Source organism: Lonchura striata, chromosome Z, assembly GCF_050655825.1.
Source record: "Lonchura striata isolate lonStrDom1 chromosome Z, ASM5065582v1, whole genome shotgun sequence".
NCBI lineage: Eukaryota > Metazoa > Chordata > Aves > Passeriformes > Estrildidae > Lonchura > Lonchura striata.
The window spans coordinates 76,197,788-76,225,601 of NC_140740.1; the positions used below are offsets into that span (position 1 = coordinate 76,197,788).

Consider the following 27,814-nt stretch of genomic DNA (forward strand, 5'->3'; position numbering starts at 1 on the left):
TTTACACCTGAAGCTTCTCATTAGTGGTAGCTGCAGCAGAATCCATGAAAGGCAGATCAAAGTACATTAGGATATCAGCAAATTCAAATACTTAAGCCAATCTTCAAGTGAATTCCCTGTGTCTGCAAAATAGTGAGCTAAAAGAAGCTTTGTTTCCAGGTCTGGGAAGAGATCAGGGCTGAAACCAGGGGACTAAACTATAGTGGACCATAGAGCTCCATCAACCCATGCTCTTCAATATCCTGCACAAAGCACTGGAAGGGATACTAAGTTCTAAGATGATACAAAAGGGATACTAAAATACTGTGATGATTCAAAACTAGGAGGAGATGTTGACTCCCTTGAGGGCAGGAGGTCCTGCAGAGAGACCTCACCAAATTAAGGGAGCCTGGGAAATTACCAACCATATGAAGCTCAACAGGGGAAAGTGCCAGGTACAGGATCTGGGATGGGGCAGCCCTGGATGTATGAACAGACTGGGAATGAGATGCTGTAAGCAGTGCCATGGAAAGGCACCTGAGGGTCCTGGTCACAAGTCAGCAGTGCCCTGGCAGCCAGGAGGGCCAACCCTGTCCTGGGGGGACGTCAGGCGCAGCATCACCGGCCAAGCAAGGGAGGGGATTGTCCTGCTCTGCTCTGAGCTGGGGTGGCATCACCTTGAGTGCTGGGGGCAGTTTTGAGTGTCACAACGTGAGAAAGATATTAAAAACAATTACTAATTTAAGGTAAAAGGGCCTTAAGGGGAAGATGTACAAGAAGCAGGTACAATCACTTGGTCTTCAGCCTGCAGGAGAGTGAGGACAGACCTCACTGCAATTGCAACTTCCTTGTGAGGGGAAGAGAAGGGATTGATCTCTTCTCTGTGGTGATCAGTGACAGGACTTGAGGCAATGGCCTAAAGTTGTATCAGGGGAGGTTGGACATCAGGCTGGACATCAGAGAATGGTTCTGCAGCCAGAGGGTGGTTGGCCATTGGATCAGGATCCCCAGGGAAGTGGTCACAGCACCGAGTGTTCTCAAGCAAACGGTGTGACTCCTGGTGCTCGTCCTGTGTAGGGCCAGTTATATTCAATGATCCTTGTGGGTCCCTTCCACTTTATTCTGTGTTTCTGTGAACATAAAGAACTACAAAATTTTCTATTGAGACTGTCTCCCACATTGGATACTTCAGCCTGACAGCCAGCTGTCTGGACTCAAGATAGAGTTGAACAGATGTCAGCCAGTAATTCCACCTGATGGAGCTTAATGATACATAAGAAATATTTCCTACTTCCCCATCTCTAGCTACAGCAGCTTTAAGTAGTGTTTAAGTAGTGAATCCATCCAAAATGAGTGCAAGGCTGTGTGCTGACTTGACACACAGTCTCTGTGCATCCCATGGTATATTTTGCACCAAAAGAAAAAAAAAAAAAAAAAAAAAAAAAAAAAAAAAAAAAGTGACTACAGTTGTTACAGGGTACAGGGTTTGCTTTTGTAAACAAGCACCTGTGCAATGCTCAACCTGACTTCACAGAATGATAGAATATGCTGAGTTGGAAAGGACCTGCAAGTAGCATCTAATTATTCCCGGCACTGCACAGAGCACCATCCCCAAGAGTCACACCGTGTGCTGAGAGCATTGTCCAAATGCTTCTTGAGCTCTGTCACACTGGTGCTCTGATCAATACCCTGGGGAGCCTATTCCAGTGCCCAACCACTCTCTGGGTGAAAAATCCTTTCTTAATACCCAACTAAACCTCCCCTGACACAGCTTCAGGCCATTCCCTCAGTTCCTGTCACTGGTCATCAGTCAGGCTTGAGCACCTTGAGAAACCAGTGCAAAAATAATTGTTCTTGAGCATGCCTAAATTCTGGGTGTCAACCAAGTGCAGGGTATAGTCATGTATTATTTAAGGAGTGATTATCTCCTGGGCCCCCAAGATCATAGGCAAAAATGACAGGAAGGAAAAGCTACTCTACCATTAGATCATACATGGCCTATTAGTGTCTGTCTGTAATTCTGAAGGAAACGGGAAAAGAAAAAAAAAAAAAAAAAAAAACCAACTCAAAACCAAAACAACAACAACAAACCTCACCGGAAAAACCCACCAGCCCGGTACTTTGTTTAAATTTTTTCCCCGACACAAACGAGTCTCCCCAGCTGGCTCTGGCGTGCGCGGGGCGGAGCGAAGAGAGGGGAGGGAGGGCAGTGAGGGCTGCGAGGGTTGTGAAGGCTGTGAGTCCCCCTCTTCTCCCTTCTCCCCCGGAGCCCTTCGCCTGGGGCTGGGGCTCGTCAGCTGCACAGTAATCCCTCAGCTCCCTCCTCCCGGCAGCGCAGTTTAAACCCGTCAGGAAGGCCTGCGAGGGCCGTGCCGGCACGGCTCGGTGCCTGCTCGCAGCCCGCCCGCCGCCATGCTCGGAGCCGGGGCAGGCGCTGCGCCCTCGCGCTGCCCTCACGGGGAGCGGCGCGGCACCCGGGCTGCTCCCGAGTCCCGGCTTGGGTGTTAAAATTAAAGAGTGTTATTCCTTCTAGTGTATTCCTTCTAGTGGCGCCTCTCCGGCGTTGGTGCCTGGCCTGAAGGCAGCAGTGAGCTCCTCACGGCAGGTGGCCTGAGGAGGGCAGCACGTTTTCCATTGTGCTGATGTCATGTTTGGCGTTCCTCCCAGTTTTCATAGTTTCTTAATAAAACGGGAAGCAGGAGGAGAGTAGGGGGACGTAGCAGCTTTCTGAATTTCTCCGTGTCAATCAGCCTTCAGGTTCTTTTTGAGATCTGCTTTGCACTCTTTCCTGTTCAGCATCAGAGCAAGAATAATTCTGTTCAGGATGAAGACACAAGGAAATTCTGCAAATGTCATAAGAGGCTATTTCCCTCCTCCTCCTTCCATGAAATGGACTATTCAAAAAGGAAAAATTTTTAGTTTTGCAGATTTGTTGTAATACAACAATATGTTCAATTGATATTTGGAAAGGAATGTAAAACACAATGAAGGAGAAGTCCTCCCATACACTTCTGAAATAAATGGATTTTCAATTTGGGCTTCTTTATGTAGGCAAGCAATTTTTCATTGACCAGGCCAAGTGTAATTACTCTAAATGCAATGGCTAGTTGTTCTCGGGTATCTAAGGCAGGAGGGCTAATAAGTCAGTGAAACTCACCTTTATGTATAAGATTTTTTTTTTCTTCCCAGAGAGTTTCAGACTATTTAGTTTGTTCATCGTGTAGGCAAAAGCCATGTGACTAACCAAACATGAAAATCTATGGTAAGGTCATAGACATCATCTAAGTTACAGATTTACTGAACTTAATGTTGCTATTAAAGTTTAGGTACTCTTAGCCATTCACAAAGCACCTGTTGTGCCACGTGCAAGTGGCAAGGCAAACCAGAAAACCACTTCCTGTTAGCATGGAACTTGCATTGCCTGGGCTAGAAATCTCAAGTAGGCTGTATAAAGATCAGTTTCAATGAATGGCTCAGCCAAGTCATCTCAAAAACTCATCTGCAATTTCTGACCCATATCCCTCTTCTGTTGTCTTGCCACAATGTTCAAGTTCCTCCTTTGCTTTCAGTGTTATAACCCCAAGTGCATTCTGTGCTACTTTCCACACCACCATTTCTTACAGCCTCTAATTAAAGATCCATCTGAATAAAGCCTTTTGCTTGAACAGTTAGGAGTGCCCCTCTGAAAGGCCTCTTTTGTGGGTGACCATCTTGTGGAACACAACAAAGACAAGGCACTACAGAAAAGACACTGTTTTACTTTGTAGCCACTTCACTTGTCTCTGTCTCAAATTAATTTGCACTAGTCTGTTTTCAAGTGTAATAACACTTGAGTGAGGTGAATGGAGCTTTCAGAGAGTAAAACTGTGGCACACCCTCCCACCAGCCTTGAGCAACAAAGCAGACTACAGAAAGTGGTCATTAGAGGTAGTAGGTGATCAGGAGTGAGATAGAACTCAGGTGAATGGGATTGCAATTCACACACATAACCCCCAGCCTCCTGAAGTACTAGCATTAATATTATACTAGTTATTAAGAAAATGATTCAGAGTGATCCTTGCATTGATAAATTATATATTACATACCATTTACCATTAATTTTCCTGAAAAACCTGCACATTCTAATCCATGTGGTTTTCTTCTGACAATCATTTCCTGATGACTGTTTCTTGTTCTGCTTATGCTTAAAATTTCCCCTGTATCCTTGAGCAGCTTAGCAGATAAACATCTGCATCATTGGAGAAGAGGCTGCATCTATCTGAGGGCATATGCTGATATCCATATTAGAGCTGCTGAGTTTTCTCCATGAATTAACTGCTCTTGAAAACAGTTCTTCAGCAATGTGCAGGCAGAGACTATATTGAATGACTGCTGAAATCCGAGGCCTACATCTATAGGGTTGTACGGGTCAATACCTTAAGCTTGTGGCATGAGCGTCATAGAAACAAGTTGCCCTGGAGATACCCCAGCTTCTCTGACGAGCGTTCACCCGTGGAGCAGCTCTTTTGGAACCCTCCTGAGAACAATTCTCTTCTTTCTGTTGCCATCATTCTTCATGTCTTGCTCACAGAAGCTAATGTGGGTACAGCACAGTGAGTACTGCAGTTTTCATTCATTCCAAAGCCAATCATCTCTGTGTTCTCTTTCAGTAAATCTCCAGGGATGCATAAGTTCACCATAATTTGCATTTACTCATGAACGGCATCCCTGTAGGGTTATTGAAATTGCATATTACATTATTTGAGTCACTATAGCTCTAGCTGAAGGCCACAAAATTCAAAAGTTGCTTGGTATTGACTTTTGGCCCTCCTGCCTTGAGTTAAATTTTGTTGTTAAATATATAAAATGCAACAACTGTTAGGATACAAATGAATTACACTTCTCTTTCTCAGGTATAAATAAGAACAGGACTTTACCTACTCATGTTATTGTCACGTCCTCCATGTGCAAATAACCTTTTGGACAGGAAAATTCATATATGTGGAGTACAAACTCTTCTCTGAGGCTTTGTTTTTAGTTTTGGTATGAATATGCCCATGCTGCACTGATTTGATTTGAGCATATGACTGCAGGATGTTTCATATCAAGTCAGTGGTAATTCTGGAGTAAATTTAGTTGTGACTGGACCAGGTTATGAAGAATGTCACTCTCCATACAAGGAGACAGAAAACAGGCATGTGTATATGGTCAAAAGCAATGAGCATGAATCTGCATCCTGAGTACCCTCTTGTCCCTACTGATGGCAAAAAACATGACTGATGGAAATCAAGCTGGATCTTTTTTCACCTCAGAAAATTAAAAGGACAGTAATGAGCCTGCTGACAGATAACCTGTGAAGAATGAGAATAGTGAGGCACAGCATATTGATTATTCAATATAAACTGTTCACCCTGCTCTTTCAGCAGGCACTGTCTTCTCCTCCTGCTATTCTTTTTTTGCTCTGCCTGCATCTGCCTGAAGTCCTGACTGGACTGCAACTGATCCCGCTGAAATATTTTCCATCCACCTCTGCTTGTTGCATTCATGGTTTAATATTCAGCATATTTATAGTTCAGCTTTTTTTTTTTTTTTTTTTTTTTTTGGCTTTCTAGTGTCTACAGAGGCAAGATGCTGAGAAATGTAGAAGATAGAAGAGCACAACTGGAGGGAGTGGGGGTGGTGTGGAGCAGAGTCACCTGTGCCAAGATGCAGCTGTTAAAAACTTGTGGAGCCTGATCAAGCAGGACATTTAAACCCATACAAAGTTCCAAGAACTTCAGGGGAATAACCTCTGTGAGTATGTTTTTTCATATAATTAAGGGTGTATTGGATTATTTAACCTCTTTATAAACCAATAATGAAAAAAATGAAAGTTTTGGTAAATCTCTGGCATTAGAAAAAAATCCTGCAGACCAGCTGTATTTCTCAAGAAGTTCTTTGCAGTGACTTTTGCTTATGTTTTGTAAGTGTTCCCTGAAGGCCATTTTTCATCAACACAGACAAATGAGAGACTCACAGTTTGAAACTCTTTCTAAAAAACCCCACATGATCATCTCTCCCTTTGATCAGTTAATATAACTGACCCCAGTCATCGCTCTGTTGCTGCCTGTCATTGCCTACTTGCCCGTATCAGCTGTGCATGACATGAAAGAGTATATGAACTGACAGCAAAGCTGGGTGTGTGTCTCTTCAGCAGCATCACTTGAATCAGCTACTCTGGCCATAAGACTTCTCTTAATCTTCCAAGTACAGAGAATTCTGTGGTCTTGCTGTACCTCATGCTGCAATTTCATGGTTTGTGGCTACAAATAATTTGCTTTTATTTCTCCCTATGAAGCCAGTCAGCCCTAAGTTCGCATGTTACATGATGAACTCTGGCTTGAATGTGATTATTACTTGTACCAGGAGAGACACCAGTATACACCAGAATTGTGAAAGTGGCAGAAAAACAAAGGTGAAAAAAGATGGACAGATGTGAAAAAAGTGACAGATGAACAAGGGTGAACCAAGACTTGCCTCCAAATTGCTAGTTGCCCATGTGTATTTAAGATCACTACAAGCTGGCTGTTTGTTTTTGGTTTTTGTTTTTAATCTCAGAGGTTCTAAATCTCTCCATAAAACCAAAGTGGCCATATTAATTTCTCCAGTGTTACAACACTTTCAGAAGATTTCTCAGACTATTTCCCTGTTTCCAGGCAACCTTGCTGAGGAGAAAGAGAAATTGAACATTGTGCTAACAGATTGACATAAAACTTTGATAGCTATTTTTAATAAATGTGAATCTAAAATAATGCACCAAACAGCTTCTTTCAAAATCTGTGATCTCAGCTACTATAATACCTCTAATTTATTTCTTTTCACTTTTGCCTGACACACACAGAAAACAATCCAGATTTACAATTACTGGCAGGGTGATATGGGCAGGCATGATGCTTGTTAAAAAAATATCTCTGACAGCTTTTTCCCCAAACTGGGAATAAATAATCTGAGCTAAAAAGACAAATTGATTGTGGACCTGAAGATAGCTAAGAGAAATTATGTCTGGAGATAACAGAAATACTGAAATTTAGGGTTTTTTCTCTTTCATAGACACTCTGGAGCTCAGTCTAACACAAGTGAGATCAGTCATAGGTAGAGATAGGAGAACAACTGTAAGTCCATTGTCAAGATCAAACAAAAGCCCTGCTTCCCTCCAACACGGAACAAACATCAGTAGGTGGTTCACTACACCCACATGATTGAGATCTGAAGAGCAATTGTTTGTGGCTGACAATAAGCCCAAATCTCTTATTGACCCAGTCACTTATTAAGCCCAGTCACCACTTCTTGACCTGTCCAACAGGACATTTTCCCAGGCAGGGCAAAATGGGGATCAGGGTCCCCAGTTGTGGCTGAACTTCTCCCAGTTTTGTGACAACTAAAACATTGTCTTACATGAAAGTAATAGCTAGTATACTAAAGCTAGTATACTAAAATTATATTAAAGTATATTAAACATAGAATAACAAAACATAACACAATATTTTATTCTGCTGAATAGCTGATTCCAAGGGGTCAGCAGAATACTACATATGGTACCTTAGTGTGGGTCTGTGGAGCAAGCACTTCAGCACAGGTAATCACCAAAACCTGTGAGTCTGATTCTCTTGCTTCTGTACTGAAGCAAAATTCCCATGAAGTAAACTTAATTAACACCCAATGAAATTTTGTTACAGCTCTGTGGTGATTTACATAACTTTTAAGGCTAGCTAGGTAACAATAAGATAAGCACTCAATGCAAATGAGCTAATAAGGGTGCTGCTTGGATCAGGGGTCAGTGAAGATAAATTTCACAAATTTTGCCAATCTGTTTCTCTTAATATCTGATATATTTCTCCCTGGTTTTGGTTTGTTGTAGTAAAATCCCTGTATTTCAGTGTCTTACCTTTGCCTCAGATGTGCTAGCAGAAATCTGCTTTTGGCCTGTTGAAAAGTGATTATGCCCTGTTATATGTGTCATGTTTTGGTAGACGTTAGCTACAGAGCCTACATGCTGAATAATACTTCAGAAACTAAGGCGATCCTGTTTCTGAATTGCTGTGTGCTCTGATCAATGACAGTGGATGGTATACAGGTCTCTTCCCGCTCCTGATAAGCAGGTCACAGCTGCAGTCCTGACACTCAGATGGGCCTCTACTTCTAACGTGCAAGGGCTCTCAGTCCACCTTGATCCCTCAGTTGGTGGTAGTTGATGGTGCTTCTGTGGTCTCATGACTGTTAATACATTTTAATTGAGAATTACATTTTTTTCCCACCTCCTTTGTTCTGTGTTCATCAGTAGTTTGTTCATGGTATCAGTGTTACATCTTGATCTTTGTCTTTCTTTCACTCTATTTCATGGAAACTGATTTAAAGTAATTGCTTCCAAGTAACAATGGTTGAGAGAATGTCTAGTATGACCATCATTAAAAGGAACATGTTCTTCATTATTACAAGAGGAAAACACAGAGCTGTCTTTTAGCCCTGGAGAATTAAAGCCACTTAAAATAAGGGTCAATTTGGTGACTATAGAAACTGTAACTATTCTGCTCTCTGTGCTGTAAAGTTGGCTGGGTAACTGCATCCTAATGCTTACCATGCTTCATTAATGAAAGCAGAAGTGTAAGCCAGATGTGGGGACATGTACTTTGGCAAAGTAGCTTCAAAGGATACACAATCTAACAAGACAAGAGAAGCATCACTTTTGATGCTATTTAAGAGTACTGTTCTTCTAATGATCAGGACATGAATTCAGGAGCGAGCATTCTTGCTTAAGTGGTAGGGCAGTATGAGTATCTGGTATCAATTAGTTATCTGGATATGTGCTACAGAATGGGGTTCCATTAATCATAGCATAATATTGGCTGTCATTTACAAAAAGCTGTGCTTTCACGTGAAAATCAAAATATGGGTATCATATTTATGCCTTGTATTAAATAAAAAATCAGTGAGTATCATGTTCTTTCACAGGTAAACTGTTTCACAGAAACTGTTAACAATCTGATAATCATTTCTAATACTGGGGAGAGATTTTACATTTTTCTGTAAAACTCTAAAAGCTTTTCAAAACATTTTAAATGCATAATAGTTCTGTTTCAGTAGTATCAGTTTAGTTTTCAAAACATACAAATAACTTGTGAGGATCTAGAGGTGCAATAAGCTTTATTAGTGCTCCCATGAACAAGTAACATGGTCTTTATTTAACATGCAAAGCACTGCCATAAGACATTAACAGAGAAACTGCAAGGCAAGAGAGTCCTTTCCAGTATGTGGGAATTCCTCTTCCCACATTTGGTATTTACTCATATAGGCAGGTGAGTAGAACTCAAGGCCTCCCAACTCTTAACTTTTGATTTTAGAGTATGTAGCCTCACTTTAGATAGCTAAGTGTTCAATCCACAATTAAATACTTACTGGTCTTAGCCTTCTGAGGCATGGGTCATTCGTATTTCCCTTTTAATGCCAGCAGAAATTACTCATCACTGTTACGTAAGAGTCAAAGTGCATGGAAAGTTCAGTATCCCAGTGGAACCCAGGATAGGTGTGACCCAGGCAGTCTGGAATGCTAGATGGCCTATGTCCCACTCCTTAGCAACACTTCATTTAGACAAACTTCTTTATTTTGGACAAGTACAAGTCCCACGTTGAAATAATGCTTCATTTGCTGTCAAGATGGTTCAGGTGGGTCTGCTTCAAATAATCAGTTTGAGATATATTGGAAAATCGGTTTTTTCTTGCACTAGACTGTCAGGAATAGAGAGGCCAGTGGGTGGCAGAGCAGCATATGAAAGGGCAGGAATCGAGCAGGACTGGTGAAGAATAAGGGAGCTTAGCCTGAAGCAGAATGTCTTACATGAAACATGATGCTTAAATGCATCCATATGTCTGGGATTCAGAGAAAATGGTTCTTTGCACTAAGCATCCAAGTTGTTTCTTCATTATTCTAAGACGGCTGCTTAGTATTTATGTAAATTAGATTTTTTTTTTAATAGAACTCATGTTTTTAAGAGAATTTTCTTCTTTCCATGATTTACCTGCTTAATGTGACAAAGAGACAGTCATAATAGCAAGTTTCTTGACAACCTAAGGCAGAAAAATATCATGAGATATTTTTAGGCTTCTGACAAGTTGTTGTTTTCAGCATAGCTTGAAGATCTTTCTCCAGAAGTCTGTGCAGATAGTCCTGGGCTTTTTTTGTGCTGAGTAGAGTGGATTAAAGGTTTTCCCAAATATTGTCATTAGAGCAATGTTATATGTTAAATTAAATATTGATTTCCATGAAATAATTCAATTTTTGTATTAAACTCTGAAAATACTAGTTTTTGGACACTTTCATATATATATATCTATGCAAGGGATATTTTTGATGGAAATCTGTGTTTTTCACTGGTTAAAAAAAATAAAACAACCCTGATCTAGCTTCAGACATTAAAATATAAGGACTTATTTCGCATCTTTACCACAGACAACAGACTTCCTTCACCCACCAAGTTCCATAGAAAATATTACCTTGAGTCATAGTTTGTAATTTTCCCTCTCCTTCTTGCTTAAAGAGTTTTAGTCATTCTTACTTCTATTCCCTACCCTGAAATACATGATACCTGGCAGTGTATTTAGTAGCAGAAGGAAGCTTGAACTGGATGCATGCAGCAGTCTGAAATGCTTTTTAGGGGAGTAAAGAAAAGCACCTTTACTTCCACAATTAAGATCATTTAACAGAGAAGTCTGTTCTGGTTTGGAGGAAAATCAGTACTTGAGGAAGTAATAGAGCTACCTTTCTGAAGAGAGGAGCACTGACATCATCCTGCACTCTTTTTTGCAAAAAGTGAAGAACAGTATCTTTACCTTACCCTATACCACTAGACTGTCCAAGTGGAAGTGGAAAATGCTACAAAAATTCATTTGTCAACATAGATCATCAACGAAAACCTTAGTGAAACAATTTCAGTAATGCTAAATGATCTTTACCCAAGATTTGTTTCTCAAGGTTGTTTCTGAACAAAGAGGATACTGGTTTTTTAATTTCCAGTGTAAGAACATGTCCATTTCCAGTAATCCATGCACTAAGAAATCTACTTATAGAGATCATTGTGAGTAAAATACACAAGTGTTCTTGGAAAGCAGCTGTGCCATGCAAGTGTGTGTGTTATGTATTTAGGTTAAACTGTAATAGGAATTTCTAATTTCTCTGAAGTTCTTAGGAATCATTATGAAATACGGAAACAGATTTTTATGGTTTTGAGATAAACAAGAATTATATATCAGCTAGGAACCAGCAAAATAATAATAAAGATTATTAGAACCCTAAGGATATTAAGAAAAAATCTGTAGGTAGAATGTCACATACTATATCTTATTTATGATATTAATTTTCTTAAGGAAGACTGGATTATATGACCTTGTCAGCTGCCCACAGTTAGAGATGCAATGACAGCTATGAGAGCAGAATTGCCATGGAAGATCCTGAACCGAACAATGCATACTGATGATGAGAAAAGGGGATAGTTTTAGAAACATCTATTGATATTTTTGCCTCTGCAGAAGTCTCATTGTCACTGACTGACAAATCAAGTGCACTAAGGCATGGCTGATTCATATTGAGGGGAAGGATGCAGTTGCAAAATAAACAATAAAGTTTCTATCTTGAAACCAAGAATTCCCAGTTTGTACAGCTACAGCTAACTAATCCAGTTACCTGGATCCTACTTAACCAAAATTCCCATGCTTTTCACTTTAAAGAAGTATAATTAATGAAGCAAGGCTTTTACCTTTGATGTTTCACTTCATGTAAGGTTCCTCAAACTTCTATGAGAAGGGAGGCACAATTTATTGGTTAAAAACCTGCATGTCCTGATCTGCAGTTCAGCTAAAGCATTTTATGCCACCGGCTTTCAGACTCTTAACACAATTAGCATCTCTTACAATGAAGCACATAAAGAAAGAGTGCAACCTGAAGCCAGAAAGCAACAATACTATCTCAAAATACATGTTTACTGAGGAGAGCAATCACATTGAAAGATTGACATAATAGAAATGTGCCCCTCTAGTATTCTGTGACTTAAAAATCATCAGCTGCTGTTGCCAATGTCAAAGTTATGTTGTCATGACATTTCAGTTTTCATTATCTTACTGCCTCTTGGCCATTTAAAGAACCTTCAATAAAAAATGAACAAAACCAAGCTCTGGACCATAATAGCATACTACATTTCATAAATGTCACCATTTTCAGAGACAAATAATTACTTGTATAATTTGTTATTCCAGAATATGTAGAATATGAGCAGAACTATAAGAAGTCTAAAATGGTCTTCAATTGTAACCCTTAATAATCAGCACATAGAGCTCTTCATTTAACCTTTCCTGTACTCTGTGAAATGCAGAGGATAAACAGAACTGCCTGCAGTAACTTTCCCCAAGGCTGTAGGCTAGCCAATCTGGAATATAAAAAGCAAACTGCTGTCTGACAGTAGAGAACATATTCAGCTGTTAGCTTTTGTCAGCTAACAATCTGCAGCTAAAGTCTACTGCTGAGGTCCTGTTGTAGGACTTGTGGAAAGTTGTTGCTTGGATCTGGGCATCAGGATTAAATGGGACAATGCTGGAAAGAGCAGTCCCATTTTGGTAGCTGTTTCAACAGCTGGGTTTACTTTGTCAAACCAAATCTAGTTTGTGTCTACAGTAGTACATAAAATTGGCCAGGGACCATTTTCTGGCATTGAGGACAACAGGCATGGCTTGCCTTAAATTCTTGTAGCTGAGCTTTTTTATGCTTTGGAGTGGTTTCTTTTTATCAGTGGATTCCCTTTAGAGAAGTTAATGTTCTGCACCTATTCTAAGGCATGCAAAATATTGCTTTGGAAAGGATTAACTGGTGACAGACAGCTCATGCCAACATTCAGACACATCTGCCCCAGCCTTGTTGAGGTAGCTTTTGCATTCAGGTCCCATTCTATATGTGGATATAATATATAGAGTGGTTGCAGCATAGGATGTTGGATATAATATAGTGTTATTTTATTTTCTTTTACTTTTTCTGAAGTTTAAGATAAAAGATTAAGTGAAAAAAAAAAAAAAAGGAGCAACACCTACTAATATTTCCATGTCTAACCATTATAGTCAGACTGGATGTCACAAAAAATGGCAATGAGAGCTTTTCAAAACATTTCCCCAGGGTAGAAGCTGCTTAGCTTTAAAGAGCAAGAATGGATATCTTTTCCTATTAAAAAAAAACCTCAAGACAATCTTGCACAATGTTGATATATTAAATCATAATCTTGTGAACATGTAGAAGTTTTCAGATAGGTATATGGGGTCCTGTGTAGTAAATTCCAGCCCTCTGACAGTGGGCTTTTCAGATCCTTAGAAATAGTCCCTAAATATACTGAGAATAGAATAGAATAGAATAGAATAGAATAGAATAGAATAGAATAGAATAGAATAGAATATTTCTGTTAGACTGGACCTAATACAATCATCTAGTCCCACTACTGACCAATTCAGGGCTGTACAAAAGCAAGTTATGAAAAGCCTTCTGCAAATGCCTTATAAACTCTGACAGGTCTGGGATATCAGTCATCTCCCAAGGAAGCATGTTCCAGTGTTTGACCACCCTCTTGTTAAAGAAATGTTTCTGATGTCCAGTCTGAGCCTTCCCTGATGCAGCTTTGAGCCATTCCCATTCCATGTTGCTGGATGCCAGGAACAGACCAGCACTCGCTCTCCAGGTCCCCTCCTCAGGGAGCTGTACAAAGCAATGAGGCCACCCCTGAGCCTCCTTCTCTCCAAACCAGACAGCCCAGAGCCCTCAGCCTCTCCCCACAGGATGTGCCTTCCAGCCCTTCCACCAGCTCTGTTGTCCTCCTCTGGACCATTCCAGGACGGGATCAGACTGTGGGGCCCAGCACTGCACACAGGACTCAGGGTGAGGCTGCACCAGGGCTGAATCCAGCAGGATGATCCCAATCCCAGCTGGTGCTGCTGTGTCTGATGCACCCCAGGATGGGGTTTGCCCTCCTGGCTGCCCAGGCACACGCTGCTGGCTCAGCCTGAGCTGCTGCCAACCAGCAGGTCCCTTTTGCAGGGCTGTTCTACACACACTCCTCTCCCAGCTTATACTTTGCCCAGCTTTACTGCATCCCAGGGGAAGAATCTATATTTGTTCTTGTTAAATTTCATGCCACTGATAATTACCCATTGCTCCACTCTATTTCAGATCCCTCTGTGAGGGTCTTGTGCCTTGAGAGGGTCAGCAACACCTCTCAGTTTGGTATCATCGGCAGACTTGCTAATGGTGCATTCAAGTCCTGCATCCAGATCATTGATAAACTTATTGACCAGAACTGGTCCTTTAGTGAATTCCTGAGGAACACCACTGGTGATTGCTCACCAGGCAGATGTAGCCCTATACACTAAAACCCCTGAAGTTCTGACATTCAGCTGGTTCTTCATCCAGCACACTGTGAACCTGATCATCTCACAGCTAGATAACTTGCCCAGAAAATGCTGTGAGGGACAGTATCTAAGGCTTTACAAAGATCTACAAAAATTACACCCACTAATTATGATGAAACTAAATCAAATAATCTAGAAGCTTGGGACTGTGCAGTGATATGGTACTTTCAAAGCTTTCTGAGTCAGCAAAACAAAGAAACCCTCATGACTTTATTACTTACCATGTTTTGTTAGGGTTTATTTCTGGTATTGTGCTGCAAGGACTGTCTGGCAGTATATTTACCCAGATGCCTACATTTCACGTGCTTTTTCCTCCAAGTGCTGTTCCTATGTGACTGTCCTTCCTTGATTTTCATCTGTGTTACTGATCGAACAGACGGTTTCAGAGCAACAGAGCAACACTCAGAGAGTTGCATCACATGCAACGTTGGGACCAGATCGGCTGGGAGAGTTGTAATAAATAAATAGGGACAGAAACTGTTGAAGTTCCCAAAAAATCAATGTTTAATAAAGAAAAGTAAAAGGGTACAAACAAAACATAAACTGTATACTATGTAGAGCTACTCCAGAAGACAACAAAGCAAACATAACCTTATATAGACATTATTTATATAACTCAGAGCAGGGAACCAATGAAGAAAGAGAAACAGAAACAATACCTTATATGGAACCAATCAGAGGGCAGGGTTCAGAACATAACCTTACAAGGAATAATTTAATTTACATCATTCTTTTCTTCTCACCCCCTTCTACTATAACCTGACTGGATGTCTCCTGGCATCCCAGTGTCCAGGGTCCAATACAGTTACCTGTGGTGTGGCTGTTCCACAGCCTGTCCTCTCCACGATGGACCACCACATCAGAGCAAGGTGTTTTGTCGGTGTTGGTGCTGAGAGGGGAGATTGTCTGTACCTGTATCATTCAAGAATGAGCAGGAGTTGATTTGATCTCAAACATTAATTAAGAGACTGATAACTGCCAAGATACAATACATTTCTGTGGTAAATAAGTGGGAAATTTGTCTTCACCAATGACATAATAGAAATGGCTTTTTTAGCAGTGGGCTTCCTTCATTGGCCTTGTTCTCTGTGCTTTCCTTTCACTTCTGATGAAGCTGTCAGAAACCTGCAGGTTTCTTTCATATTTTTTCCTTCAGATAAAATTCCTGTTCTCCTACATAATCCTCAAAATAAATTCCCTGAGTAAAAGTAGGAGGTGATTAAGACACTGATGAAAGAATGACTCCAAAGTATAAATAGAAGCTTTTGTTATGTTACTCTGACCAATACACTAGAAACTTCTAGCAATATAAATTTCAATAACATACCATAGCATCTGGTATGTTCCATTATATTTAAAAGAGACATCATTCTCCACGTGCAGCAGTCATATGAAAATTTGTTTCAGGGAAGAAATTTAAAGCATTTTTCAATGCTTTTGGGATCTGTTCCAGAGTCCCATTGCAAGGGTTATGCTAAATAGGCCAATCTTGGATTCTCTGAGAAAGAGAATCGAAGATTTAGACTAGTGTTGATACAGAAGGTAATAGCAGCCCTGTATCACTGACTAAAGAAACTATGCATACAGTTAAAACAAGGCATTCCTTAACTTTATTCTGTTACTGATGTTTTTTCCACCTTTGCTAGGGTTTGTCTAACCAAATCTGAAAGTTTGAAATATTGCTCTTTTAGGTTCTCCACAGCTTTCTCTTTTGAACTTAGGTTCTTCTGATACCTAGATACTCTCTTATAAGAAATGCCCCATGCCAGTAGAGGAAAAGCTGCATAACAACTCCAGCCCATCACTTTCTAGTGGAGCCCATGTGACACATCTCCTGGTAGACTTTTCATGACTGCAAGGCAGTGTGTTGCAGTTCTCTGTTGCCCCAGGTAGCCAAGCTACCCTATTGATCTACTGTATTTGCATTATCCACAGTACAGGAAAGATGATCCTGCAAATATGAGGATGACTCTGGTCAAGGCCATCAATATTTTTATCTATCTGCAGCTTTCAAGAAATTAGATCATATTTGTGTGAGGTACAAGGAACCTTGTCAATCAAAAAAGGCAAGGCTCTCAAATGAGATTGAACTGGAAATACAGAAAATGGAGAAAGAGGAACATACACTATACTGGAGTACTTGTTTAGAGCAAGGCAAAAGACTGTGGGTTAAGGCTGTGGGGTCTGACAGTAAAACCTTAGTTTGGGAAAATGTTGCATATGTAGCTAGGGCTGATAGGTGGTGTTTGATTTTTTACACAAGTACCTGTGCAATTTACATGGCTTAGCATCAAGGTTTGCTTGCCAGCAAGGAGGTAGCTCTTGGAAGGATTTTTTTTTCATGAGGTTTAGTCTAACCTTCTTCCTATTGTTGTAATGCAAATTTGGGGGAGAGATGATGAGCCCTGCAGCATGAAGCCCTGTAAAATCACAGGTATTTTATGAGAAAGTTGTTTATGAAATGCAAAAATAGAACAGGGACAGTACACACAGAAAGTAATGCTGTATCCTTTAATCTCTATGGATATGCCTTCATGCTCAAGCTACATTTTCAGCAGAAAGGGCAATTTGTACCATGTAGAACAGAAGCACTTGTAATGAAAGCAAATTATTTGTATGGCTTTCATCTCTCTATAACATTAGATCTTTCTTGAACTTACATAATCTTACTCTTCTAAATTGCTTTCTGTCCAGCAGGGTTTTTCCATAGCAGATCTGCCATGATAACATTTTTTATTGATATGTACAAAGAATTTAGTTTTTATTATAATATCTCTTGAAGGCAAAGCACACACAGTGCTGGGGGGGAGGGGGATTCCCATTTGCCTGTGGTTTTTAGCAATTAATAAAATGCAGGGATATGTATGATATTGGTAGATCTTGAAGGAAGAAATCACTCATCCAGTGAACATCTTAGTCCTTGTATAGATCTAGTAAATAATGAAATACGGTATGAATGGTAGGTTGTGGTTGCAATTATATGTAGAAGAAAACTTGTAGAATATGATGGAGAAACATCCAGGTAAAAGGGGAACCTGTAACTCCATAAACAATTTTTTTAAGCAATCAAGACAAAATACCTAGCCAAGAGATGGGCAAATGTGTGCCCATGCCAGCTGGTCACTCTAGACTTGGCAAAGTTAAAACTGAGATGGAATACAAAGTTAAATGTTGATAAGGCACAACTGTAGTTACTGTTGCCATGGTTTCTGCTTAAGTCTCATGGCAAAGGTTTCCCAGGCTTTCTCACCTCAAGGCATGCTATGTTAGGGTGGTCAGAGAATTGCTACAACTCTTGGGATGGTGCCAACCAGAAGCTTCTTTGGTCTGTATGGTCACTTTAGTCTGTATCACACATCTTATGAAATGACACTTTTCTATAAGGCCTGCTGCTGGTGTTGATATCATTAGGGCAAAAATCCCTCCATCCCCAGAAGTTCCGTGCGATGGCTGTCAATGTGATTCACCTTCTGTCATTGTTTTTTGTGCATCTTCTGCGCTTAACAAAACTAAATGTCTCCAACAGCAGTTTGCAGTTACCCATGCCAGAGTACAGCAGTCTAAAAAAGGGACAGGATTAACGAACAAGAGCAGACCTCATCTCGTCTTTCAGGATGAAAAGACAGAGATCAGGCTTTAATTACCAAGGTAATTACTTAACCCCTGCTTTGTGAGCTGGGTGGATGGGGACAGAACCTAGTGTGCTAGCGGTGATCCATGTGAGGACACCCACTTAGCCAAGAACTTTTAACCATCTTGAGAAGTGTATTGCAAAAGCTGCTTGTATGCCAGTGTTTCCACCATGTCTCATTGGAAGCTGGATGTCCATACACTGCTCAGATCTCTGTATTGCCCTTCCCATGGCTTCCCATGGGGAGGTGGAAGCAGGGTGTGGCTTCTCTGTGGTAGTCCTCTGCTCCCTGATACATGCACAAACTTTTTTTTTATTGGGTTGTAGTCTAGCATTGTGTATTTGTAATTTTGGCTTTCTGGCCTTCAAGAAAAAAGGGCTGGAGGGTCTAAGGTGTTGCAAACTTGTTTAATCATTTTATGTTTTTAAAAGAGTATTGTTACCTGCTAGTTGTTTTTTGGGGGTTTCTTTCTAGAGTCAGCAATATTCGTTGCCAATATTAGTAAAGTGAATATACTTCTTCTCCCCATGTGTTTCCAAGGTCTGACTTCAGATTTCAGAACACAACCTTGCAGATGCAAAGACACATTAAGCTATTAGATCAGTCTTTAGAGCCAGTATCCCAGACTTTGATTCATGTGGGACTGCTTCCTGGCTACTCTGGAGACTGGGCTCTAGATAGCAGAATTAATTTGTAGCACAGCACATTTTATTTAATGGTACACTTAAATGAAAATGTTCATTTGCAAGCCATAAGCAAATGCTTCTTTGGGAGCAAGTGAAAATCTGAGAATTTTATGAGGAAAATTCAGATGCATAGGATGAAGTTTTCCTGTTTAGATAATATATCAGGTTTGGAGGGGACCTCAAGGTCCAACTTTTGGCAAATGCACAGTACAGACAAAATAGCCCAGCAACTTGCCCCACTGAAAAATGTTCAGTATTGGGAAATCCAACACATCCCTGGTGCAATTATATCAATGGCTGACTGTTCTCATGGTAAAAATTTTCCACTTGTGTCATATGTTAAAACCTCCCCAGGAGTAACTTGCACAAATTACACCTTGCCTGTTCTGTGTCACTCCTTGTAAAAAGGAAGTCTCCATTTTTTTTGTAGCCAATGCTTGAAATATTGGAACAATCCCTAATCCTGATGCATCTCTGGGAATAGATAGAACTGCAGTATCTCTTTGATGACTAATTATAAAGCATGTGAGTAAACAAGGGATATTCTTTTCTTTTGATATTAGCATGTGAGATTGAGTAGGCAACATTGCAAGGCAACTTTGTTTTTGTAATCACATCACACTTACTTACAATTTTCCAGTCTTTTTTTTTTTTTTTTTACTCAGCATCATGGGTGTAAAATAAATTTACCCAGCATCTTGCATGACAAAACAGATACTCTATTATAAGATGAAATATGGAAAGGAAGTGTTTCTCTACATTCTTATTGCCACAAACACTTGTTCCCAGTATGGTGGTTACTATGGTCACCGTCTTCTCTCTTAAAAGCAAGGAAGGCTAGTAAAATAATACATTACTCAATATCTTCTGTCTGATAACTCTGAAGGCTGCAAGATAATGGCTAAAGAAGCAAGACATGGGACAGTGACAAATACAGCAAGGATTCTTGGAAGGAAAGGATTACAAAGGCAGGAGTGCTGGCCTTGTCTTGTGCAATAACATGTTACATTTGTCAGCATTCATGCTGATGTACTTCTCATCTTGAGCTTGCATAGAGAGAAAACTTGCCTCTTGAACTACTGTGGGATTAAGAAAACTGTGTACATTAATTTTGTATCATAAAGACAGCTGGTCATCCCTTTGATGGTGGTACAGTTACTGGAGGAAGAAAATACAGTATTGTGTCTACTTTAAAACTGAAGGTCTGTCATAATAAAGAAATAGAAACAACTCTAAATGACCCCCAATGTACTATAACTTTACTGAAAAAAAAATACTATAGGAAATTCACCGTCATTTTAATTGAAGGAGATTGTTTTTCCTCAGATCAGCTGCACTATGTGGACTTACAGATAAAAAAATACCTTTATTCTATAGTTAAAAATGCTACCAGCTTTACTCTTCATTAACAGAAAAAAAAAAGTATATTTTCACTAATATTTCACTTTTTACTATCAAATTGTGCTGAAAAATCTCAGCAAACTATACTTGAACCTATGTAAAATGCCCCTAACAATTTTTTTAAAAAATGTAGCTTGTGTTTTCCTGTATTTATTCATTTATGTGCTACTCATCTTTCCAAAAAGAAATAAATAAATATGCTAAGTACTAGCTTATACACAGTGTTCTGTTTCAAGTGTGACAATTAAAGGGCCAGAATTAAAGCATTTACTTAATTTCATAGGAGTCTTGACTATAAACGTGGAATGCACAACATAGGAAACATAAATACCATTTGTCTAACTTATTCCTTCTGAACTATTCATATGAAAAAAGGATTAAATAAGTCAGAATAGAAATTGTTTAAATGTAAATTTACTCAACCTCAGTGTCTTTTAGTTTTAGAAACAAGTTTGACATAATAAGTTAAAATCCATGCTCCAGAGCAAGCACTTTTTAAGAGAATTGGAGTAATGCATGTCAATGAAAAATAATATGATTCAAAGCATTTTGTCTGACATGAACTGATAATTTTGCTGCTCTTTAACAGCAGAGTTACATACAGAGACAGAGTTACACAGCTGGTACCTTAGAATTTATAAGATCCAAACTAAATGGTGGGGAATCAGCTAACTTCCATCTGCAGGAGAGAGACCTGAAAATCAAGAAGTGTATGAAGCTGCCTGGTGTCTTTCTCAAAGAGACACCTTAAGGCTGATGGTTGCACATACCTCCTTGGACCCCAAAAGAGAATGAGCTGAGGGTTGATGCTTCACATTATTTTCCTTCATTCAACAAACAGACAATGCCCACATGACAGATAGGAATTAAAGGGCTCCTTCCATTCATGCAGCAAGAACTGTTTATTGTGAGCAGAGAGAAGGAGGCAAAGTAGAAAATACAGTAGGTCTGGATAAAAATAACTCTTCCTGAGTTGAGAGAGTACTTTAAAGAACGGGATTAGGAGTATTGCAGATCCCTAGTTTTTTGACTCCTTCTAACTTTTATTTAGAAACGATTTTTTAATCCTAGAATTTTTTAATCCTAATTTTTTTAATGGATATAGGTCAGAGAACTGCTTTTATAAAAACAAAACCTCAGTCTCCAGTGAGCTCTGAATCAAATCTCATAATCTTACTAATGAAAGAGTTTTCTGAATTCAAAGAATATAAAATAAATCAGCACATATATAAGAGTCTTCCAGTTTTACATTAGGCTTATTAATGAAATGCTGTATTTACCAAATGTAGGAGATATAGGGCAATAATCCACTACTTAGGAATCAATCTGCCTTTGTCCTTATGTTTCCTTTCTATTCATTTGCACTCGCTTCCACTCAAGAAAAAGTGTTAAGACTTATATTATGTACATATTTTCTTTAAATTAAACATCTCTATAATGAAATTAATAGAAATACAGTATTTGAAAATTTAGCTACTTTTAAATTACACTGGTTAGGAAGACTTCAAGTGTGCACATAATGGCAACTGATAATAGCTGTCTAGATTATTACTTTTTTCTACTAAATTGTAATCCTGACAGTATGCAGAATATTGTATTGATTTTTTTTCAGTGTGTAAAAGTATGACTAAAATCACCCAAATCGAATCCTATTTCATTTTGAACTAATACTGTCACTTTTGTAGACCCTTGACTTAGATTTTGGAAATAAATATTTAGAATGAAATTATAAATTAAATAGTCACACAGTAGTGGCCTCATCATAATAGTACAATGACTGTTTTCTGACCATTGTATCAACAGTACTGTAGGAAGTATTGTGGATTTACATTCAAATATTTTTTTTAAAAAGTAGCTGAACTTTGTTAGCATTATCTTCTCATAATCCTGCACAGCAAGTCAGAGAGGAAAATAATAACTCTGAATCTCCAAGATAAATCCTCACTCAGGAGAATCTGGGACTTGTCCTGCAGTTTATCTGTGTACTAGGCTATCCAGGTAGTTTGATCTGCATGTTACATCTACCCTGGGATTCATAGCTGCCTTGCACAGCAGCGATCACTTGCTGAAAGACCCAAAGCTTTCTGACACCTGCTCAGATAGCCTGTAAACCACTGTCAGATTTGGACTTATGGAAGATTTTCTCTCTTGACACTGGCAGGACCTATGAGGAAGAGGAGAATTAGCTAGAGGAGCTGTGCTTCCCTTCTAGGGCAAGGAGGAATAGTAAATGCCTCCTTACCACGCAGCTGACTGGAGGGCAGGGCAACAGCCTTGCTCTTTGAATAGAAACTCTCATCTCTTCCCTCCTGAGACACTCAGGAGTGCCTTTTTGTGAGGGAACACACAAGCCACGCTTTTCACTGGAGAATTCACTGACCTACCAGTGCTGTTTTTACAGCCAGCATTAACTAGAGATGATCAAATACATAATAATTTGCAAAATGCAAGTCTTGTTCCACCATACATTGTGTCCTGAGCTCCTAAACAAGAACTCATGCAGAGTTGTTTTAGAAACAGTTCTTTTTCAAAAGGGCATGCCTCAATTTGTTGCAAGATCTTAGAAAACAGTAAGTGAGCAGTGCATTTTTGCCTGCCTGCATAAAAGAACTGCATTTGGTACTATGTTTTATGTTCTTTCAAACCTGTACAAGCACAATGGGGTGGGTTTTTCTTATCAAAGGACACACAGATTCAACAACAGCTATGGGCTTTAAGCCATAACAATTTTTGAAACTTACTGTGAATTGTAAAAATAGAGAATATAATGCCTATGCCTCCTGCAAATCTAAGTTCAAATTTCTACCTAGGCTACAAGCAAACACAAACATGTGGCTCTGATCCTGTTTTTCCTCTTTTGCATACATCACAGAGCTGTTGCAAACCAGCATGACTTGGAACATCTATTAAAGGCACCCAATGGTAGTTAAGAAGGGCAGTTTGTAAAGGGCAGGGTGCAGCTGTAGTGAAATGCCCTGGGGATGGGAAATAAATGTCAAGGAGCATGAAGGTGCAGAAGAAGTGATGTAGAAAGTAAGTGCATGTTTTTTGCCTTGCGTTGTAAACATTTAGTTGTCTTCACCAGTTAATGACCAGTTTCACAGAGCTTGTATTTTTTAATCCTTTAGTTAACATCCAAACCTGAACATTCTGTGCTGGCAGCAAATACTGAAAGCTGCTTTGAAAATTACAACTGTTTTGAAAATCTACAAAAATTATAGAGAATTTCCTTTCAATTTCTGCCTCATAGTATTTCATTCCTGCAGACATGAAGTCATGTGACCTTTCTGAATCTAGACACTAAAACAAAGTTGTGAACATTTGCCTGAGAGCACCAATGTTTTACTTTGATTCCTTATATCCTGGGCAAACTGTGGAATCAGTACTTGTCCATCCAAAAGCTACATCTGCATGAAAGCACATATTCACTGTAAGTGACTGTAGCACACAAGAAAAAGAAAAAGAAAAAGAAAAAGAAAAAGAAAAAGAAAAAGAAAAAGAAAAAGAAAAAGAAAAAGAAAAAGAAAAAGAGAAAAAGAAAAAGAAAAAGAAAAAGAGAAAAAGAAAAAGAAAAAGAAAAAGAAAAAGAAAAAGAAAAAGAAAAAGAAAAAGAAAAAGAAAAGAAAAAGAATAAAGAAAAAGCTGCTAGATTCTGCATTCAACAGTTTATCTGGTTTTTGCTTTCATGCTTTGGAAAAATCTAAATTTAGGAATACACATGTAACTATGTGGCCCAATACTCAGATCTCTTCAGACTCCCATTTCCAACTATTAGAGTTAGGTACCTGCAATGCATTGGAAAGGGAATTTGAAATCCATAAGATTAGAATAGTTCTAAAGAGAAGTAAAGAAGTAAATATTATTTGATAAGATGTAAATTATATTTGATGGAAAGTTCAGAGGGAAGTAAGAATAAGGAGAATCTCATACTTGTCTGTGGAGAACAGGATGAGCTCATTGACATGGCTCTTCTTATTTCTTACCCACTTAGGTAGACTAAATGGGTCCACCTAAAAGTGGTGCTAGAAATGGGTTTCATTCTTTTATAACATTAAGTCTCCTTGCAAGTAATCTCCATAAGGATGGTATACAGTGATGCATAAGAGTAAGAAATCCTTAGATTCAGAAAGCAAAATATCTTAATAAGACAGCATGATCAAGTTTCATGGCCAGGTTGTGCCTTTCAACCTTTCCAATTGCTACAATTGTCTCTCTCTCTCTCTCTTTTTTTTTTATTTTTTTTTTTTAATGCAAAACAACTGCAAGATTCCATCTGGTATCAATAGGTAATGATGAAGACAGAATGTGATATATTTTTTCTTTTACAAGCTGGTGTCCGGGACCATGTAAACAACTCTGATACTGTAATGCTAGGATTGCCTTAAAAGCAGGGTGAGAGTGTCTAGAGAAGCAACCACCCTCTTTATATTGCACAATCTCATCAAGCCATATCAGGGATATAGTTTCTTGGAAGTCAAATCCGCTCAGGATAATCCCATGGCAGGATAGTGCCATGGTAGAAGTGCCCCAAGCCAGCGCTGATAAACCTTTGATAAACCTGGATGCCAGTTCCATGCACAAACTCATTAGTTGCAGATTTCTCCTTTTGCTGCTATTAGGTCTTCAGACTGCATTCCTACTTCAACGTATTTAATGTGGAAAAACATAAAAACAGCTCATGCTTGAAACACAGTAGCATCTAGCAATGCTAAAACCCCTGGAAGTGTTGAAGGCCAGGTTGGATACAGCTTTGAGCAACCTGGTCTAGTTGGAGGTGTCCCTGTCAATGACAGGGGCTGAAAATAGATTATCTTTAAAGTCCCTTTCGACTGAAACCATTCATGATTCTACTATATGGAGAGACATGGAGGTGCTGGAGAGAGCCCAGTGGACGACCACAAAGATAGTTATGGGACTGGAGCATCTCTGTGCTAAGGAAGGTTTGAGGGAGCTGAACCTGTTCCAGCTCAAGAAGGGATGACTGAGAGGGGACCTCTGTCAGTATCCATCAGTATCAGTGCACAGTTCAAGGGCATGGATCCAGGCTCTGCCTGGTGGTGCCAAGCAATAGCACAAGAGGCAACAGGCACAAACTATTGCACAGGAACCTCCAGCTGGACATGAGGAAGAAATTCTTTACTGTGCAGGTGAACAAGCACTGGAACAGAGTACCCAGAGAGGTTGTGGACTCTACCTCCCTGGAGATATTAAAGAACTGGCCAGACACAATCCTGTGCCGTGTGTATTGGAATGAACCTGATGATCAGGGAGGTTGGACCAGATAGCCCATTGTGGTCACCCCCAATGTTGCCCGTTCTGTGATTCTGGGACACACAGAGGGTTAACAAACCTCTACATTAAGTTGATAGATCCTACTGTCACTACAGCCTGGACAGTTGATTGTTTTCTGGTTCTCAGTTTCCATTACACACATTTAAATTGATCTTACACTTCCCTGTAACAGAGGTGGAGGCAATGATCACTGATAATTTCCCCAACAGGAAGCAAAACTTTTTTGGCATACAGTTATCTGTGTTTACACAGTCATACAACTTAATTATTGACCATGATAGCATTTCTTTCAAGGCTTTACCTTTCTTAGATGAATTCACCTTCTCCAGCATGATGTTTTGCTGTGTATTAAGAGATGGTCTACTAATCTGGGACATAGGATTTCTTGAGTTTGGATAGTGAGAGACTAATGAATGGCCCATTGTTTTTTTACTCCTTTGGCTTCCTTTCACATCCTCAGAAACAAATGTATGTTTCAAATGGAAGAGTAATCCATTGCCCTTTACCACTTTGCTGCCTCCTGTATCACACATTATTTTCTTGAGCTTTTTTCAGTGCAGAAGGGCGTGCCATCCTCTGTGATTCTGTTAAGTTCAGATCTATCACAAGACAGCACAGTGTAGAAATTTTGCTGTAAATAGAAAGACATTGCATTCACTGCTGGTGAATAACTTTGCAGTTGTAAAGTATTTGTCCCAAAACAACTAAGATTAGCTTTCACAGGAGGAAAGAGCAGGGTGACTCACCACTAAAAGGCAAAGGTACTAATCAAAGGCAACTTTAACAGCTCCCTCAGTGAGCAGTATTTTCTCCTTTTGGGAGAGAATTATACAACCTAACATAACTTACCTCATTTAGAAGTGAGCTCCATCTCACAATCTGAACTGCACAGAAAGTAGATTAAAATGCAATGTAGAACTTGTAGTCCAGCTGAAGGAAGAACAAAGCAGACTGAAGGGAGACAAAGTTGTGTGTTGGACTAAAGGATCTAGACTCTATTACTGAGCTATCTGTGGTGGTTGCTCTCTATAACTTCTAAGTACCCAGAATCAAATGATTAAAGGATTCAAGCCTAATTACAAGGAGAGGTGCTGTCTTCCTAAAGCTCTTTTCTTGGAAGGAAAGGGTTAAAAGGGGGAGAATGGCAAGGAAGATGGTCAATTCACTCAAGTGACCTTACAGCTAGGAATGCCAAGGTCTGGAGAGTATCAGTGTGAAAAACCACATGTTAAATCTACTGCTGTTTATCCTCTATCTGTTTGGAGAAGAATTTCTGTGTAGAGGTAGCAAAAGTGTTTACAGAGACTTGTAGGCTCTATCCCAGACATGCTTCACTCCCAGCTGGGAGAGAGATCAAAGCAGAGACCATAAAAAGCAGAGGGAGATCACAGCATGGTGCTAAACTGTGCTCAGGGCCTGGATGAACGGGCACAGCAGCAGCCCCACTGCCCGCTCGGATTGGGCTGAGCCTGATGGTGCCCGTGCCCTCACTCGTGTCTCTGCTGCCCAGCCTTGTTCCAGGATCCTCCAGTTAGTGAAGTAATTGAGTAAATTTATTGTTTGCATTTCAGCTGAGGTTCTTCTGTGGTTGCCCTAAGTCATCGGTGTGAAGATTCTGTTGATTCACACAGCTGCGAACGGGTGTCAGGGGTCTGTTATCAACAAACTTTCTCTAACACACAGGTCTCATGAGTTCTCAGATCTGGAAACAGGCAACAAACATAGTCTCATTTTGGACAAGGAAGACCTTTTCAGCTCCATCCTTTCCACCCATTCTCCCTACCTAATGAATGAAAGTGATACCTGTTTTGATGAGGCAAAGCTTTTCAGTTCTTTTCATAAGTGTTGAAATAAAAATATTTCTGTTTTTTCAGACATTAGCTTCACTATCCACTAGCAGCCACTCACAACAACTGAGAATAAGAAAAAATTGGAAATAAACATTACTGTCCTCATCTCTATACAGAATGTCCACTTGGGCCCTTTAGTACTAGTATAGGAGTCTTTGCTGAGGATCCCAATGTCTAAAGTAGTTGAGAAGTAAATACTGGCAACTATGGGTATGACTTCTGTTATCTTATTCTTTTATCCAGAAACTGTGTGGGAAGGCCTTCTCTCTCTTATGGTCTGCAAACTGGGAACATTTTGTAGAAAGAGCAGAAGTAATCTCTTATGTCAAGAACATGGTGTTATCCATTGATCTTTTCTGTTGGAGGTGCCAACTTCATTGTTATATGAACAACTACATGAAAACCCCGATGGTCCAATGTTTTGACTAATCTGCAAATGCTTAACTGAGGTCACTCTTCGTGTCCTTTACAACTGAGGCGAGAGATTCCTCATAAGATCTTTTGCTCTCAAAACATATATAACCAC

General features: G+C 39.7%; 1 long non-coding RNA gene across 6 annotated transcripts in view; it reads right to left on the reverse strand.

The window, feature by feature from the left end:
- Nucleotides 1-18,293, reverse strand: part of LOC146763892 (uncharacterized) — an 83,415-nt gene extending 65,122 nt beyond the window's left edge. Inside the window, exon 1 of one of the 6 annotated variants that reach the window (XR_014951264.1) lies at nt 14,649-18,293. This is a non-coding gene — a long non-coding RNA (uncharacterized LOC146763892). The remainder of the gene's footprint in view (nt 1-14,648) is intronic. The other 5 variants (XR_014951260.1, XR_014951265.1, XR_014951263.1 and 2 more) reach the window with 5 other exon arrangements.
- Nucleotides 18,294-27,814: the final 9,521 nt, after the last annotated feature.